The sequence below is a fragment of the Lissotriton vulgaris genome, chromosome 11 (assembly GCF_964263255.1).
Source record: "Lissotriton vulgaris chromosome 11, aLisVul1.2, whole genome shotgun sequence".
NCBI lineage: Eukaryota > Metazoa > Chordata > Amphibia > Caudata > Salamandridae > Lissotriton > Lissotriton vulgaris.
Window position 1 is genome coordinate 457,026,243 of NC_141699.1, and position 16,370 is coordinate 457,042,612.

Here is a 16,370-nt window from a genome sequence, read left to right on the forward strand (position 1 = left end):
ACATCTCTCGAGCGATCCCTCTGGCACGAGGGAAACGTCAGGGCTATACCTTATCCCCACTACTATTTGCGCTGGTATTAGAACCGCTCGCTATTGTTATTAGGAACACGCCGCTGCTGAAGGGTATAACGTGGGGTGACGCCTGGGAAGACAGAGTATCCCTATATGCTGATGATATGCTGGTTTACCTGTCTGACCCTGAGTCGAGTGTCCCAGTATTGTTCGCACTTTGTGATAAACATGGATTGACCTCCGGATATACAATTAATTGGACAAAGTCAGTCCTTTACGTACTGAAAGGTCCTGTACCGATCCTTCCTGAACAGTGCCCGTTGGTGGTGACCGATACCTCCTTTAAATACTTAGGCATACACGTCTCCGGTGACCCGGGCGTATTCTACGATCGGAATCTGGCGCCCCCACTCCTTCGCCTGAAGGCGGATGTCCGTCACTGGACAGCCCTGCCTCTCACGCTGCTGGGGCGTGCCGCCTTATTTAAAATGATGGCACTCCCGCGCCTCTTGTATGTTCTGGAAAACACCCCAGATGTGATCCCGCCCTCTTACTTTCGAAAAGTGACTGCAGTAGTGACCAACCTGCTGTGGGGTGACCAGCCACCGAGGATAGCCCACGTTAAACTTAATCGCGGGTGGTATGATGGAGGAATAGCATTACCAAATGTGCAACTTTATTATTGGGCATCCCAGCTCAAAGTAATTAATCAGTGGATCCCCGCCCCACACGACGACCCGGCATATCTGGCGGATAGGACCCAACTGGGAACGCATAGTCTGTTGGCCCCGCTATATAATCCAAGTCTCCTTAAGGGACTACTCAGCCCAACCAAGCACACAGTTACATTGTGGTACAAGGTGCTCACGCGGTTAAAATGGAAAGGGGTCATTACAAAGCTGACTTCACTTTGGGACACTAAAAAGTTAGGCTGCCTCAGGTCCAGTAAGGGGTTTACCCAATGGGACAATATTGGAATTTCAACGGTGGGGGATCTCTGGACCTCTGCAGGGGTACTCCCTTTCTCGCAACTGCAACAACAATATGCACTAGGCCCCACTGAAACTTATAGGTACATCCAGATAAGGTACACACTGCTGGCAATACTTGAACCAGGGCCCCCTGTCCCGGAATCATCACCCTTAGAAGACCGGCATCTTACAGACTTCATGCAAACACGTGCCACCTGACTCACATACCGCAAACTGCTAAACAACCTCCCGGACCCCTTACAACGTTTGAGAGAGAAGTGGGAAACTGAATTGGGAGCTATGGACGAGACAGATTGGAATGCTGCACTGGCGTCGCCAAGGGAGGCGGGGGTCTCGGCCCGGTTTAGACTCATACAGCTAAAAATACTACATAGAGTGTACTATACAAGGACCACTCTTCATAAAATGCACAGGGCTGAAACCCCATACTGTCTTAGGGGGTGTGGGGAGGAAGGAACACTATTGCATACATTGTGGGACTGCCCGTCCATAAGGAGTTACTGGCAACAGGTCATGCGCACCATTTCCCAGACCCTTGACACTTCTCTAACACCAGAACCACGCATGTGTCTGTTGAATATTTGGGAAGGGACCGATTTGAATCTCAGGCAGCAGCAATGGGTCACTATCGGGACAATGGTAGCCAAACGCGACACAGCGCAGAGGTGGGGGGTGCCAGAGGTGCCTACGTTAGCATTGTGGTGCAGGACAATGGACAAACTGATGTTAACTGAACGCACAGTGTATAAAATGAGAGCTAACCCTAAAAAATGGAACAAGGTGTGGGAGGCATGGAATAGGTACAGGGGAGATATATGTGAACCACTGCCAGAGGATGAGGAAGACGATTCGGAAGATGAGGAGGAGATGGCCGAATGAATCGGAAGGGAAATATGGGGATGGGTGAAGGGGCACTAATTATCTGACAGGGATTTCAAATTTGTTCCGTGCTTGGAGAGGGAAGGGTATTTACCTGGGAAATTGGGATCGGCAATTTCCACTGCAATTGTCTTATACTTTGTGACTATATCTCAAAGATGAGCCATCTAATTTTGTTCTGTTAACTTTCTACAAAAATAACATAAAAAAGTAAGATTTAATTTCTTCAATCATTATATCCTTATTGCATTTCGCATCATGTCAAGTATTCGCTGCCGGACCGGAAGGTTATCGGCTGAATAGCTGTGTAACAGTACAAGCCGTTGCGTTATTGTGTAACATTTACGAATGACAAGATGTACTGATGTTGTTTTGATGGCAATTTTCAATAAAAATCTTACACCAAAAAAAAAAAAAAAAAACATTTTTGAGTTTGATTTTAACATAAAAGAATGGAAAAAGAAAGTGTCCTCAGTTTGTAGTAGAGACCGGAGGCGCCTAAAAAATGAGGACCAAAAGTACAGTTTAACATCAGGGAAGTTTAGGCCTCCCTTATCTATACTGTTTTTTAAGAGTTTAAGAGTTTCAACGATCTTCTGGCTTTTTTGTATCCCCAAATGAAGCTGCTAAATATTTAGTCTAGTTGCTTAAAAAAAGAGTTGTTTAATGCTAATGGAATAGAGCGAAAGAGGTATAAAAATGTAGGTAGTACCTTCATTTTGATAAGGTTAATTCTGCCAATTAAGTTCAAAGGCAATCTGTGCCATTTTTTAAGCAATATGGTAGTAGATTTGATTAGTTCGTTATAATTAAGATTGTTTATTTCTCGTATGTTAGATGTCATTCTGACTCCTAGGTAGGTGGCAGTTTTACAGATCTCGGGAATTTTTACAGCTGGCGTGTGATTGGCTATGATATGTGTTTTGTTTGTGTTTAACTTATAGCCGGATACTTTGCCAAATTTACAAGCCTCGATGTTAATCCCTTGTAGTGCCTTAATAATATAATAGATGGCGATATCGTCGGCGTATGCCGTGATTTTCAGTGTTTGTTCGTTAGATTTGAAGGGCGCGATTCTATGTTGTGCTTGAAGAGAGTATAAAAATGGTTTGAGTGAAAGGGCAAATAAGAAGGGTGATAGGGGGCAACCTTGGCGAGTACCTCGAGAGATCTTAAAGTCTGTGGAGGTCTGCCCCCGTAGCTAACATGGGCTAAGGGGTTATTGTATGATGCCTTTGTCCACTTTAAAAAGTGTCCACTGAACCCCATTTTAGTCATAACGTGCCAGAGATAATCCCACCCCACTCGGTCAAAGGCCTTTTCGGCATCCAGCAAAATCATGCCGAGTGGGGTGGAATCAGTCTCAGCGACGTCGAACGCTGTTATAGCCATGTTAACATGGGTGGTAGTATCTCTCCCGGTGACAAATCCGTGTTGCTGCGGATTAACAATTTTGGGCATGTGAGGAGCTAGCATAGTAGCTAAGATTTTTGCAAATATTTTTGCGTCGGTGTTAATCAAAGAGATGGGTCTGTATGACCCCCTCTCTTCCTTTGGTTTGTCCTTTTTAAGGAAAAAGATTATTTTAGCTCTGTTCCATGACTTGGGGGCCCTCCCAGTCACCCCAGTGGATTGTATGACCTGCAGTAGAGAGGGTAAAAGTTCCTCTAAACATATTGTGTATATTTCCAGATGGATGGTATCTTCCCCTGCGGCTTTTCCTATCGGTAAAGTGGCAATAGCTTGATGTATATCTTGCCCTGTAATATTTTCAGACAGCGAATCTATTTCCGTAGGATTGAGTATGGCTGTTAAAGTCTCATCTAAGTAATTCTGTATGATAGTTTTGTTTGGAATAGATTCGGGGGTGTATAAAGTCCTATAAAAATCCACAAATTGTTCCAGTATATCATGTGGTTGGTCGTATATCTTATTGTCAGAGCTTCAGATGTTTGTAATTATGGTGCTAGCTCTATCTTCAGCCACTTTGTATGCCAGGATTTTGCCAATTTTGTCCCCACCCTCGTATTGCGCGATCTTAAATTTATATATGTTAGCGATATTTTTTTTAATACATTTTGTTTTAGTTTCAGATTTTAGTTGACGTAGTTTAAGGCCTATCTCTATTACCGTAGGTGAGTTTAACCGAAGTGCTATGGCTAGTTGTACTTCTTGAGCAGAGATGTTGGAGATCAAGGATTCACTAAGTTTACGGCGCTCAGAATTTTGTTTAAACATGTATCCCTGCGTGAATCCTCGAATGCTTGCCTTACAGGTGTCCCAAAATGTATTACATGAGGCAGAATTCTAATTAATTTTTATAAATTCAGTAAGATGATATTTTAATTGTGAATTGTAGACAGAGTCTGATATTAAGTATCTGGGAAAAGAAAATGGTCTATGACATGTACGAGTATGTGGAGTATCAAAAGTCAGCAATATAGAGTTGTGATCTGAGGAAATCCGAGGACATACTTCCATTGCGCTAATGTTCAATAGTTTGACATTAGCTAGAGCCATGTCTAGTCGAGAACAAAGTTTATGAGGTGCGGAATAATATGTGTAGCCAGGGGTGTGTGGATATAAGTATTTCCAAGCGTCTTTAATATTATGTGTATGGCATAGGTCTAGAATTGAGGCTCTAGTTTTGCGCATCCGCTGGAAGCTCCTAGGCCTGGTAGTATCTTGTTGGTAATCCATGATGCAGTTAAAATCCCCCATTATAATGAGCTCCCCATCCCAATCTAAAAGTTTTAAATTTAAATCATCAAAGAATCTGGGTTCGTCTTGGTTTGAACCATACACCGCGCAGACTATATACTTATGATTTTCAATGTTCAGTTGGGTGATGACCCATCTACCGTCTTTATCATGAGCGGTTCGTAAGGTTTCTGCTTTGAATCATTTATCTTTAAGAATTGCCACCCCTCTAATTGAAGCTCCAAAAGTGGAGCAGCAAACAATATCATAACCTAGTTGGGAAAATAATTTGTTATCCTTGCCGGCTATGTGTGTTTCAGTTAACAGTATGGTGGTCGTACAGCCTCAACTCTTCCGACACAAGACGTCTTTTATTTTTACTGTTAAGCCCCGCGACGTTCCAAGCAAGACATTTTATTTTATACACTTAAGAGAAAAAAAAAGAAACCCTCATAATGAAACACCAAGTGGAAATTTTCCATGAGCCACGCAAAAAATATACATTTACTTTTTTCTTCAGTAGCATGTCTCCCCCTCAAATTGTAATCACTTTTTTCTAGTTTTTTACCCCCCCAACCCCCTACCCTGCGGAGAACAGAGAACCCCCTCCCCCCGCCCCCCTGTCACCCACCCACAATGGGAAGGGACCACCCTTCATCTTCTGCTGCCGTTGAAGGGGCAGCATCTGCAGCAGGCTGACTGAGAGACCCCCACCATCCCCACCTCTGAAGTGTGATTTTTTTTATCCTCCCCCCCCCCCTTTCCCGCCCTTTAGATTTTTTCTTTTTCTTTCTGTCCACCCCCCCCCTCCCCCCCTTTTTCTAGATAGTGTCACTTAAGAATATCTTTTCCTAAGGACCATATGTAAAAAAAAAGAAAGCCCATCACCCGCTGAGACTTGTTTTCAATAGCTGAGGTATCGATAAAGTCAAAAGTCTTACAACATATATAATAGATAAGGTCTAGCTTTTACTTAAGCCAGATAGAAATTGCTCAGCTTCTCTGGTATCATTAAAGAAGTGTGTGTGTCCGCCTTTGATGACTTTTAGACGTGCAGGCTCCTGGAGAAAAACTTGCCCCCCCATAGATTTAATTGGGTCAATCAGTTTGCGTAGTTCTCAGCGTCTGCCCATAGTGGCTTTACTAAGGTCTGATCGAACAAACAGTGTCAGATTCTCTATAGTTATTGGGGCGTTAGATCGTGCTTTCTGCCAAACAGCCTGTCTCAATAGAATGTTACCAAAATACAGAAGAAAAGGACGTGGAAATTTACTCTCTTTGTTCTTTTGAACTAAAGGTAAGCGGTGTGTCCGCTGGATTTGAGAGTCCCAGTCCCGACAAGAAAGGCTCTAGGATCTGAGCCTTCTGACCAATGTTCCCTCTAATTTTTTTCCTCTGTGTGCGGCAGTGTAAGGTCTCTGTGCGCTGCAACCAAGACTATGTGCGCCAGGAACCAGACCTCGCGTGGAGGTGCAGCGCCAAATATCACTCCAAACTTTTGCTTAAAAAAGTGAAAAGACAGTGCATTTCCACACATGCAGCACCACATGAATGGTCTTAAAGCAGGTTTTCAATGTAGATACACATGCCAAGACATGAATTGGTTACACAGGCAAGTACAATCAGGTTCAGAAAAGCACAGGACTCCAATGGTGGTACCGTAATACGGTTTTACTAAAGATCCTCAACTCAAGCACTGTTCATAGGGTGGGGAAATGTTAGGAGCCTATACAAGATCGCACATATACATAATTAAATAACATATTTATATTTGATGAGCAAGCTACAGAGTAATGTGTGGATATTCCGTCAGATAGTTTGTGAAATATGTGACATCCAGGAAAACATGTAGTGTGGAAGAGTGCCATTCACACAAGTCAAGTGCCATCACTGTTAATAGGAGCATGGCTGCGGGGCAGGTTGTGAGCCTTTTTGAAAGTATTTATGCTATTTGCTGCAGCAGTTATGCATGTACAAGGTGCTGCACATGAATACTTTGGAAAGGCACACAATCAGCCCAGCAGCCGCGTTCTAAAAAGAAATGCAGAGTCTCAAACACGACGTGTGCTTTCAATAGAGAAAGAGACAGATAAAGACATATAGAGATAGAGACATATAGAGATAGAGACAGATAGAGGCAGAGACAGATAGAGGCAGAGACAGATAGAGGCAGAGACAGATAGAGGCAGAGACAGGGGCAGAAAGAGCTAGATAGGGTCAGAGAGAGAGACAGAGAGAGACAGAGATAGAGACAGGGACAGATTGAGACAGAGGCAGAGACAGATTGAGACAGAGACAGACAGAGGCAGAGACAGACAGAGGCAGAGACAGACAGAGATAGAGACAGACAGAGGCAGAGACAGACAGAGATAGAGACAAAGGGAGATAGAGGTAGAGACAGACAGAGACACGGACAGACCAAGCCAGATAGAGGCAGAGATGGGCAGAGACAGAGAGATGGAGAGGGAGATAGAGGGAGGGAGACAGAGACAGGGGCAGACAGAGACAGGGACAGGAACAGACAGATAGAGGCAGAGTGACAGGGAGAGGTAGACAGGGTGAGGGAGACAGAGGCAGGGAGACAGTAGTAGTAAAACCTAAACAAAGAGTTAAATCTAGGCAGTGCCATAAAATCCTGCCCAGGTAAGCCTGCAGATACATTAAAAACAGGGCAGTAAGACAAGAAGGGTGTATAGCACGTGACCATTGTCGAATTGGCCCACAGGGGAACCAAAAGCAGCCCTGGGAAAAAGCTTAAACCAGCCCTACTCTTTTTGTCTCCTCTTGCAACCTTTCTCTTTCCATCCTTTAACTCTCCTTCTCTCAGGGCCGTAGCAGAGCTAACCCACATTTTTATCTGGCACCACTAAAACTGATGGTCACTCAGTAGAATGTTTCGTTCTGCCAAAGTATTGTCATCTTCATGGAGGGTGTGGTATGAAGGCGTATCCAAGCCCTTTGTTTGCGGCTACTCAAGGTAGAGCTTTCAAGTTCCTCAGGCCCATACAAGATTAGGTCATCCATTCCAGGTTTATTCATTGCATTCTGGGACTTGCAGTTCTGTTTTAATAATGGGATAAACAGGACTACAGACCCCAGATTAAACAGCAAAAATCTGAACTGGGTGAGCTATTCATGCAATGCCCTAGGAAACTTGAAACCTCTGCGAAAGAGAAGTGCTGGCACTGAAGACCTTCGATTACACTGCTGGGGCCACTGTTGTGTAGCATCTGCCCCTGCAGTATAGAGTGGAATTGTTGAGTATAGCCTCTTTATCACCTTCGTGTGGCAAACCTATGTGAGCACTGATCTCACTGATGTGATCTAGTGGCTTGTTTTACATGCATGGGACCCAGAGACCAGTATGTTAATTTTGGCTTTCCCAGGTGCATAAACTGTATGATCCTGGATTAATCATTTTACTCTTATGCACTTCAAATAATGTCTCTCCCTAATTGGGGAGCATTTAAAATTAGGATTAGCAGACCAATGTAGTGTTATATTGAAAGTGGACCTTGAAGTTTGCATATACTCATGCACACACACAGATATTTTCCCCTACAAACCCTTTGTGCAAAGACCAGACATGCGAGCATGCCCTTGAACACTCACACACATTTTTTTAAATAGATTTTTATCTAACGGGTATTTCTAAACCATTTATTTGTAAAGTGCACGTTCACCCCTGGCCGTGGATATCTTGGCGCTGTACAACAGATATTTATTGTTACCCAACTTAATGGTACTCACTCTATCGACCTCAGAAGGATGAACGTGAGTGGACCCGCCGGGGTTTGAACTTGTGACCTTCAGGTCAAACACGGCCCTACAGCCACACATTAGTCTACTTTGCCACCAGACCCAGCTCTGTTGGAGCCAACATTTCTGTTTAAATCTGCTAATGATGTAGCAGATGGTAGACTATGCATCAAAATCGCGATAATAATATAGTATGTGGAATTTTTCATGTTAGCAGAATCACATAATTCCCGTGCCAATCATCATAGGCCGTGGTTGAGGACGGCCCGGGACCAGGGTTCGATTCCCGGCGCGGCAGGTTTCTGGACCAGGGTCAGCGGACTCGATAATTCTTTTGCCTCGGTGCCCACTCTGATCAGCGATCACACTCGGCAACTCTGGGCATTAGCTTGCCGCATCTTCACTAACGGCCCCACCAGACCGCCGGGGATGCCTGGTCTCACCCTGGAGATACCCATTAAGGGACCATCTCTCAGGGAAGCCAGGAAGGGTTTCGCAGCGGTCGAAGCGCCTTGGGACCATCCGGGTAAGTAGTGCGCTATATAAATGCCTATACATTTACATTTACATTTACAGTGCAGGGGTGAAGGGTACGGTCGCGCAGCAGATTAGCAAAGTTTGAGTATATATACGTAACACATCACAATGAGACTTGTTAAGTAATGATGAAAAAGAGGAGAGAGGCAGGGCTATTTTGGGCAGGGAAATAATGTTAATGCAATATCTCAAGTTTAATATTCCAAAACTCGCAAGAACAGTACAAAATGGCAAAATGTAAGTACAGTTAATAGGATAGCAAGTACACATTTGGAACAGTAGTGGATGCAAAGGAGGAGAAAGTAATATATTATCCAAAGCAGAAAAGAACATTTTACATGTAAGTGTATGTAGCTTCTCCTAAGAGTGACAAAGACCGATTCGTCACCCTTTACTTCCTTAGTCTCGGGATGGCATCAAGAAGCATGGACGGCTATCATCTTTTTTTCACTCCACTCCGGCTTGTCTTTTCTTTAGTTAAAGCTGCGGGGCTGATTGTGACCCTTTGAGGTAGTATTCAAGGTTATTTCAGTGTACAGGGGCGCCGAAATTAGCATGAATACTAACACAAAGGGTCACAATCGGCCCCCGTAGCTGTGCACAATTAAGATAAGAAAAAACAGAGTCTCCAACACAGCGTGTGCTAATGCGCACGTCGTTTTGGAGACACTGTTTTTCTTTTCATTAGTGCAAGCTGCGGGGCTGATTATGACCCTTTGAGGTCGTTTTCATGTTAATTGTAGCGCACACGGGCGCCGCAATTAACATGAATATGGTCCTGCAGGATTAGATGTTGTTGTGTGCGCGCTAAATTCAGCACACTGCGCGCTTCAGGTAATTTATGTGCGCGCGCGCCAACACGCGCGGCTTATTGGGAACTGTGCTTCTGACCCTTCTGGTACCCCAAAAAGTCTCAGATTAGATCTTCTCTGTCGATTTTCCAAATCTTCGACTTTGAGTTGGAGGGTCTTTATCTGAGTGTCGTTTTGGCTTACTGCTATATTCATATGAGATGTTACTTCCTCTACACCTACTACTCGGTGCTGCAGTTCTTCAATGTCTTGTGATACCCCGCTAAGGTTAGAGGTCAGTTCCGATAAGGAGGTTTGCAGTTTGTTATTATCCTCCTGTAGTTGTAAGTAGTGTTCTTGTGCCTCTTTGCGTTGGTTGGTTAATATTTGAAGTATAGTGTCCAATTGGGAGGAATTCGGCTCTTGTTTATCTTCTTCTTCTGGGTCTCGAGTTGGAGTACTTTTGTTGGTCGTTCCATCTATGGCTGGTGTATTTGAGTTAGTGGACCCCTGCGAATCACAAATTGGTGGAGTTACTGATTTGAGTTGTACCAGAGGCATAGGTGTCATGTCTTGCTCAGGTGCTGCGTTTGATGTTGCATTGAGGGGTTCGCATGGAGCATAGTTCTCCGGGGAAGCAGAACAGTCTAGAAGGCCCGAGGTAGGGTCAGGGTCCGTAGGGCTTGTCCCGGATAGCCTAAATGTCATGCTCTTTATGAGCCCCTTTGCCTCTATCCATTTCCTGAGAGGCCATTTATCAATAAAGATTTTCTTGGTAGCCGAGGTATTATATGTAATCAGTTGATTTAGAGTGGTGTTAGCTTTGCCCCCTCTTTTAGTCTTGGGCTTGGTTTTCGGTTTGCGCTTTCTAATCACTAGGGATCTTGTTGAAGTTACAGACGGATCTGCTGTCTCTTCTTCCGTCTCTGCTTGCTATTCATCTTGAGAGTCCAGGTGTCCATTAGCTTCTTCCAACTCCTCAGAAGCACTACCGACCTCTTTATTTGACGGTCCAGTACCGTTAGTGACTGTGTCCTCAATTGTAGCCGTGTTGCTTGTTTGTTCGTTTGCCATTGGCTTTTCTGTTATGCCCCCTGATACACTGTTGATAATCAGCTCATTTGAGTCTCCGCTAGTAACTGCGTTTAAGTCGCCATCATTCATTGAGTTCTTTTCTGCTATAATTACTACTTCAGTAGTTGGTTCCGTAGATAGCGATAGGTTAGAGTTTAAGTCTGACTTTGTACGAGGCAGTGTTTGAGTTGGGGTTGAAGCTTTGTTATCGGCTTGGGATTTTGCTTCAGTTCCTGTGTCTTCAGCTATGCCTGCTGTGGATACAGTAGCTAAGCTTGCTGGGAGAGTTAGACAGTCAATTGCATCGCCTCCCTCACCTCCCTCGCCTCCATTCACGGTTCCAGTTAGGCCACTGGGCTTTACTTTTGTTTTAGCAGTGTTTTTAGTGGTTTTCTTAGATGAAGTGTTAGAGACAGGTAGCGTTGGGGGGCGTAATAGTGGCTTACCGATGTTTCCTGCAGTTCCAGTGTCTTTGTGCGCACCTTTGGCTCCTGGTGCTATCGCTGCAGAGGGGCTGTTCTTGCCACCATCTGCTACCCCAGAGGGCTCCGAAGTTGAAGCTGTAGCTGTAGAGGTCACAGTGTTGGGGAACGGCGCTTCTGTTTTTGTTGCACCTGACGAGGAGGGGAGGGCTGCTGAAGCCGTAGTCGTTGCGTCCGTCGAGGAAAGGGAGGCAGCAGCAACAATAGGCTTTGTGTTTTGGGTGGTACGAGGCGGGTTCTTAGGAGACATCTTGAATGTCCACCTTGCGCGGATCGTGGGGCGAAGACCAAACCAGCCAAGCTCCGAGTTGGCGAGCAGGCTGCAGATCGCTTGCCCGATCGATTCCCTAGCGGTCCATGAGAAGTCCAACAGCTAAAGCATCGGTGAGCGTCGGTAAGCGGTATGCTTTAGTTCGAAAGTTTTGGGTGTCTCCTTATGCTTGCAGCTCGGGGGGTTACGGAGGTTGCGGGGGTAATACCAGTGTCAGTGCATGTATCCGTTAATTCGCCTCAGAGGGGAAGAGGAGCTCCCGGTCAGCCGCTCGTCTGCGTCCTCACTCCGCCATCTTGGACCGCAGCCTCCCCATCTTGGACCGCAGCCTCCAACAGTGTGAACAATTCTCCATCTGCTACTGGGTAAATAATGACAGTGCACTTGCAGCAAATGATAAGGGAATGTCGGGTGTGTAATTGGTGGAAAGAGAAAGTAATGCAGGGCACGTTATTGCAAGAATAGGCAATGGTAATTGAGAGATTAGGTAAACAAGCAAATTGAAAGGGCAATGCTGGGCACATAATTGATAGAATGAGAAAGTCATGCCTGGAACATTATTGTGGGAACAGGCCAAGAGTAGCAATGGCAATGGAAGGATTAGGTTAACAAGCACAGAGAGAGTGCTGTGTAGGGAAGACATTAAAAGTGAGCACAAGAATTGGAATTGAATCTGAAAATGTTTTAAACTTTTTAACTCTTCTAAACTGTTTGAATACTTGTTCCTCTCGACCTCTCTAATCTTACATTGTATGGAGATTGCGGTTACCCGTCTGTCAGAGCAGGCCGTCAGGGCCAGTTAGCATTCTAGTTGTTCTCTACTCACTTACAATATATAGTGCAATGCTTCGACTGTACAGCTTGTGATGTGTGGCTGCTTTCATCGTGGCGCGTAATCGCTGCCTGTTGCTGCTATTTCACTTATTTGTACTTTGCACTTCTTCCCTTTTAAAAACTGAATAGAATTGCATCTGAAAATGGTTTTAACTTTTTAATCATTCTAAACGGTTTAAATACTTGTTCTTCTGGACCTCCCTAATCTTGCATTGTATAGTGATTGCGGTTACCCGTCTGTCAGAGCGGGGCCGTCAGGGCCAGTTAGCATTCTTGTTGTTCTCTCCTCACTTACAATAAATTGTGTAATGCTTCGACCGCACAGCTTGCGACTTTTGGCTGCTTTCATTGCGGCGCGTAATTGCTGCCTGTTGCTGCTATTCCACTTATTTGTACTTAGCACTACTTCCCTTTTAAAAACTGAATAGAATTGCAATTAAATCCGAAAATGTTTTTAACTTTTTAATCCTTCTAAACTGTTTGAATACTTGTTCCTCTCGGCCTCCCTAATTTAGCATTCTATAATGATTGCGGTTACCCATCTGTCAGAGCGGGGCTGTCAGGGCGCCAGCGTGCCAAAGGCAAGCCCGTCTGCGCCCGTCTGCATCCCGGAGGTGGGCTGCACTGGCCATGCTGCAAATAAGATCACTGCTCTTAGTCCTTGCCTATGCTATAGTAGTAATAGGTTCTGGGAATTGAGTGAGGGCATGCGCTGTTGCTCCCCCAAGACTTTTTCACATTGGCTTGTCCCGGGTGTAGCTAACCGGCCTCAATGGCTGAAAAAGGTCTCTCATGCAATCACAGGGCCCCGGGTAGTTCTGGCCCTTGTAAAGTTGGGCGGTCTCATGAGCCGGGCAAACTACGAGGCCTGTTCCTTAACACCCGGATTACGAGGAAACACACCCTCGATATCTATGATTTGTTAGAGGACATAAGTCAGAACTTATGTTTTTAACTGCGACATGGCTTAACGATGCCTCTAACCCGACTATTACTATGGCTATCCCTTATGGTTGTCAGCTCATCAGAAAAGACGGCCCCAGCAGTACGGGCGGGGGCAAAGCTATCATTTTTAAAAATCATTATTCATGCACTTTTGTCCCTCGCGAAGATGGCGCGTTAGCTGAAACTTTCGGGTACCATCTGGTGGTATCTCCCAACCAATCGCTGGTGAGTACTCTAGTATATAGACCCTCTGGCCTAACCGGTTTGTTCCATGAGTCTATTAGCAATGCAGTCTCCCCCTTGGCAATGAAAAACAAACACTGTCTAGTGTTAGGTGACTTCAATATCCATTTTGATAAACCTGATGATCAGGATGCTATTAGACAAAGGGAATATTTGGATATTTTCAAGTTGACTCCTTTTATCCAGTCCCCTACACACGAGATGGGTCATATCTTAAACCAGATTTTTTCCACAGTTAACATTGTAAATAGCCCCGCACTCCCGCGTGTGTGATCAGATCATTTCCTCCTTGAGTTTACAATTAAATGAGAGTCCATTCATCCTAATTCCCACGAGAAGCCCCGCACGGGCAATTTTAGATCCTTCTACCTCATTACTCCAGAGGCTCAGAGTGCGGCTCTCCAAAAATATTCTATTACCCTGAATGGCAATGTCAAGGATGACGTTGCTTGCTTGGACAACTGGCTCCAGCTCCAAGCAGTAGAGTATACCCCTCCTTCCTCCCATTCAGTTAAGTCTGCATGTGACTCTGCTCCTTGGTTTCCGTTTGCCCTGAAGAAAAGTACGAGTGCCTGCAAGCGGCAAGAGAGAGCGTGGCATAAAAAGTTTAACATCAATGATAAATTAGCTTACAAACAAGCTCTGAATTCCCATCATAAACATATTGTTGAGAAGAAAGAACTTTTTTTCTCCTCGAAAATTGAGGCAGCAGATAACAAAAGTAAGGAGATTTTTAAAATAGTGAGAGAATTCTCCTGCTTCAGAGCGGCGGCTAGGACTTCCACCCCCTCTGAGATATGGGCGGGAAATATGGTCTTGTTCTTTTGTGATTAAATCAAAAAGATTCAGGACACCTTCTTCCCCCACCTCCCGCTCTAGTACCAGTCATTAAGCCCACCTCCCCTCTCCCTCAGACCAGGATCCTATACTTTACCGAGTTTCCCCACTTCCCCTTGGCTACATCATCGGAAATTATGAAAACTCTGTAGTCAGGGGCTTCCTCTGACCCTTGCCCAGCTACCACCCTAGCATCAATAGCTAAGACTATCAACCCAGTGGTAAATTGGATTTTGAATGTCTCTCTGCAGCTCGGGCTGGTCCCTGCTAGGTGGAAGAAGGTGCTAATACTCCCCCTCCTGAAAAAAAACACTTTGGACCCCGGAGATACCCTCAAGCTATAGACCCATATCACTTCTACCATTTCTCTCCAAAACATTAGAAAAACATGTCAATGCACTCACCACCTTTGTGGAAACTAACCACATACTGCATCGGAGCCAATCCGTGTTCAGGTCAACTTTCAGTACTGAAACAGTGCTCCTAGAAATCTTGGAGGCCATTAAGGACATCCTTGACTGGGGTGGAAAAATCGTATAGATAATATTGGATTTATCGGCAGCCTTTGATACCGTCCCTCACGACCGACTACTGTTGAGGCTCCAGAAATCCGGTTTTGGGGGACAGTACTCAAGTTGTTTGCCTCTTTCTTGACTGACCATCAACAAACAGTCTGGGCTCTGCCTTTCTTGGCTTCCATTCCCCCCTTAAATGTGGGAGTCCCACAGGGCTCTATTCTCAGCCCCATATTGTTTAATATTTACATGTCTCCACTAGCAAATCTGGCTGAGTCCCATTGAGCAAAAATAGTATTGTATGCTGACGACACACAGCTGCTCTTTACCTGCAATAAGGACACGGATTTCAGAGGAGAAGTGATCAACTCTTGTTTATCTGAGGTGGCTCCAGCGAAATCAACTGAAATGCAATTCCGAAAAATCTGAAATTATATTTTTTAGTCTGCCCCTCAACAATTTGTTCAGAAAAGGGGGTGGTGATGGACAGAGTATCTGAATTAAACAGAACACTTGTACCCAGTCAACAGATCAGGGCTTGATCCATCACCGTTTTTTTGGCTCACTGCACCATCCCAGCTCAGAACCTGGCTACATGCAAATTAGTCTGTCCCTGGCCCAGTGCATCATGGGAACAGGGCAGACCAAACTACCCAGCCAATTCTTTTACTGGAAAGGAAACAAGCTTCCGGGGACCTGTTTCTGGCATTACAGCCGTCTTCGGCCCGGCTTGCTTGAATCCTGATGGTGCAGTGAGCAAGGGACTCACATCTGAGCATACCCTTCCACGCTTGTGGTGGACAAAACGATTCAGAAAAGGGGGTTGTGATTGTGATGGACAGAGTATCTGAATTAAACAGAACACTTGTACCCAGTCAACAGATCAGGGCTTGATCCATCACTGTTTTTTAGCTCACTGACCATCCCAGCTCAGAACCTGGCTACATGCAAATTAGTCTGTCCCTGGCCCAGTGCATCATGGGAACAGGGCAGACCAAACTACCAAGCCAATTCTTTCACTGGAAAGGAAACAAGCTTCCGGGGACCGGTTTCTGGCATTACAGCCGCCTTCGGCCCGGCTTGCTTGAATCCTGATGGGGCAGTGAGCAAGGGACTCACATCTGAGCATACCCTTCCACGCTTGTGGTGGACAAAACGATTCCGAAAAGGGGGTGGTGATGGACTGAGTATCTGAACTAAACAGAACACTCATACCCAGTCAACAGATCAGGGCTTAATCCATCACCGTTTTTTAGCTCACTGCACCATCCCAGCTCAGAACCTGGCTACTTTCAAATTAGTCTGTCCCTGGCCCGGTGCATCATGGGAACAGGGCAGACCAAACTACCAAGCCAATTCTTTTACTGGAAAGGAAACAAGCTTCCGGGGACCGGTTTCTGGCTTTACAGCCGTCTTCAACCTCGGTAAGGTCAGTTAAAAACTTGGGGGTGAAAATGTACAACACCCTAAATATGAAACCACAGATTCGAGCGTTAGAG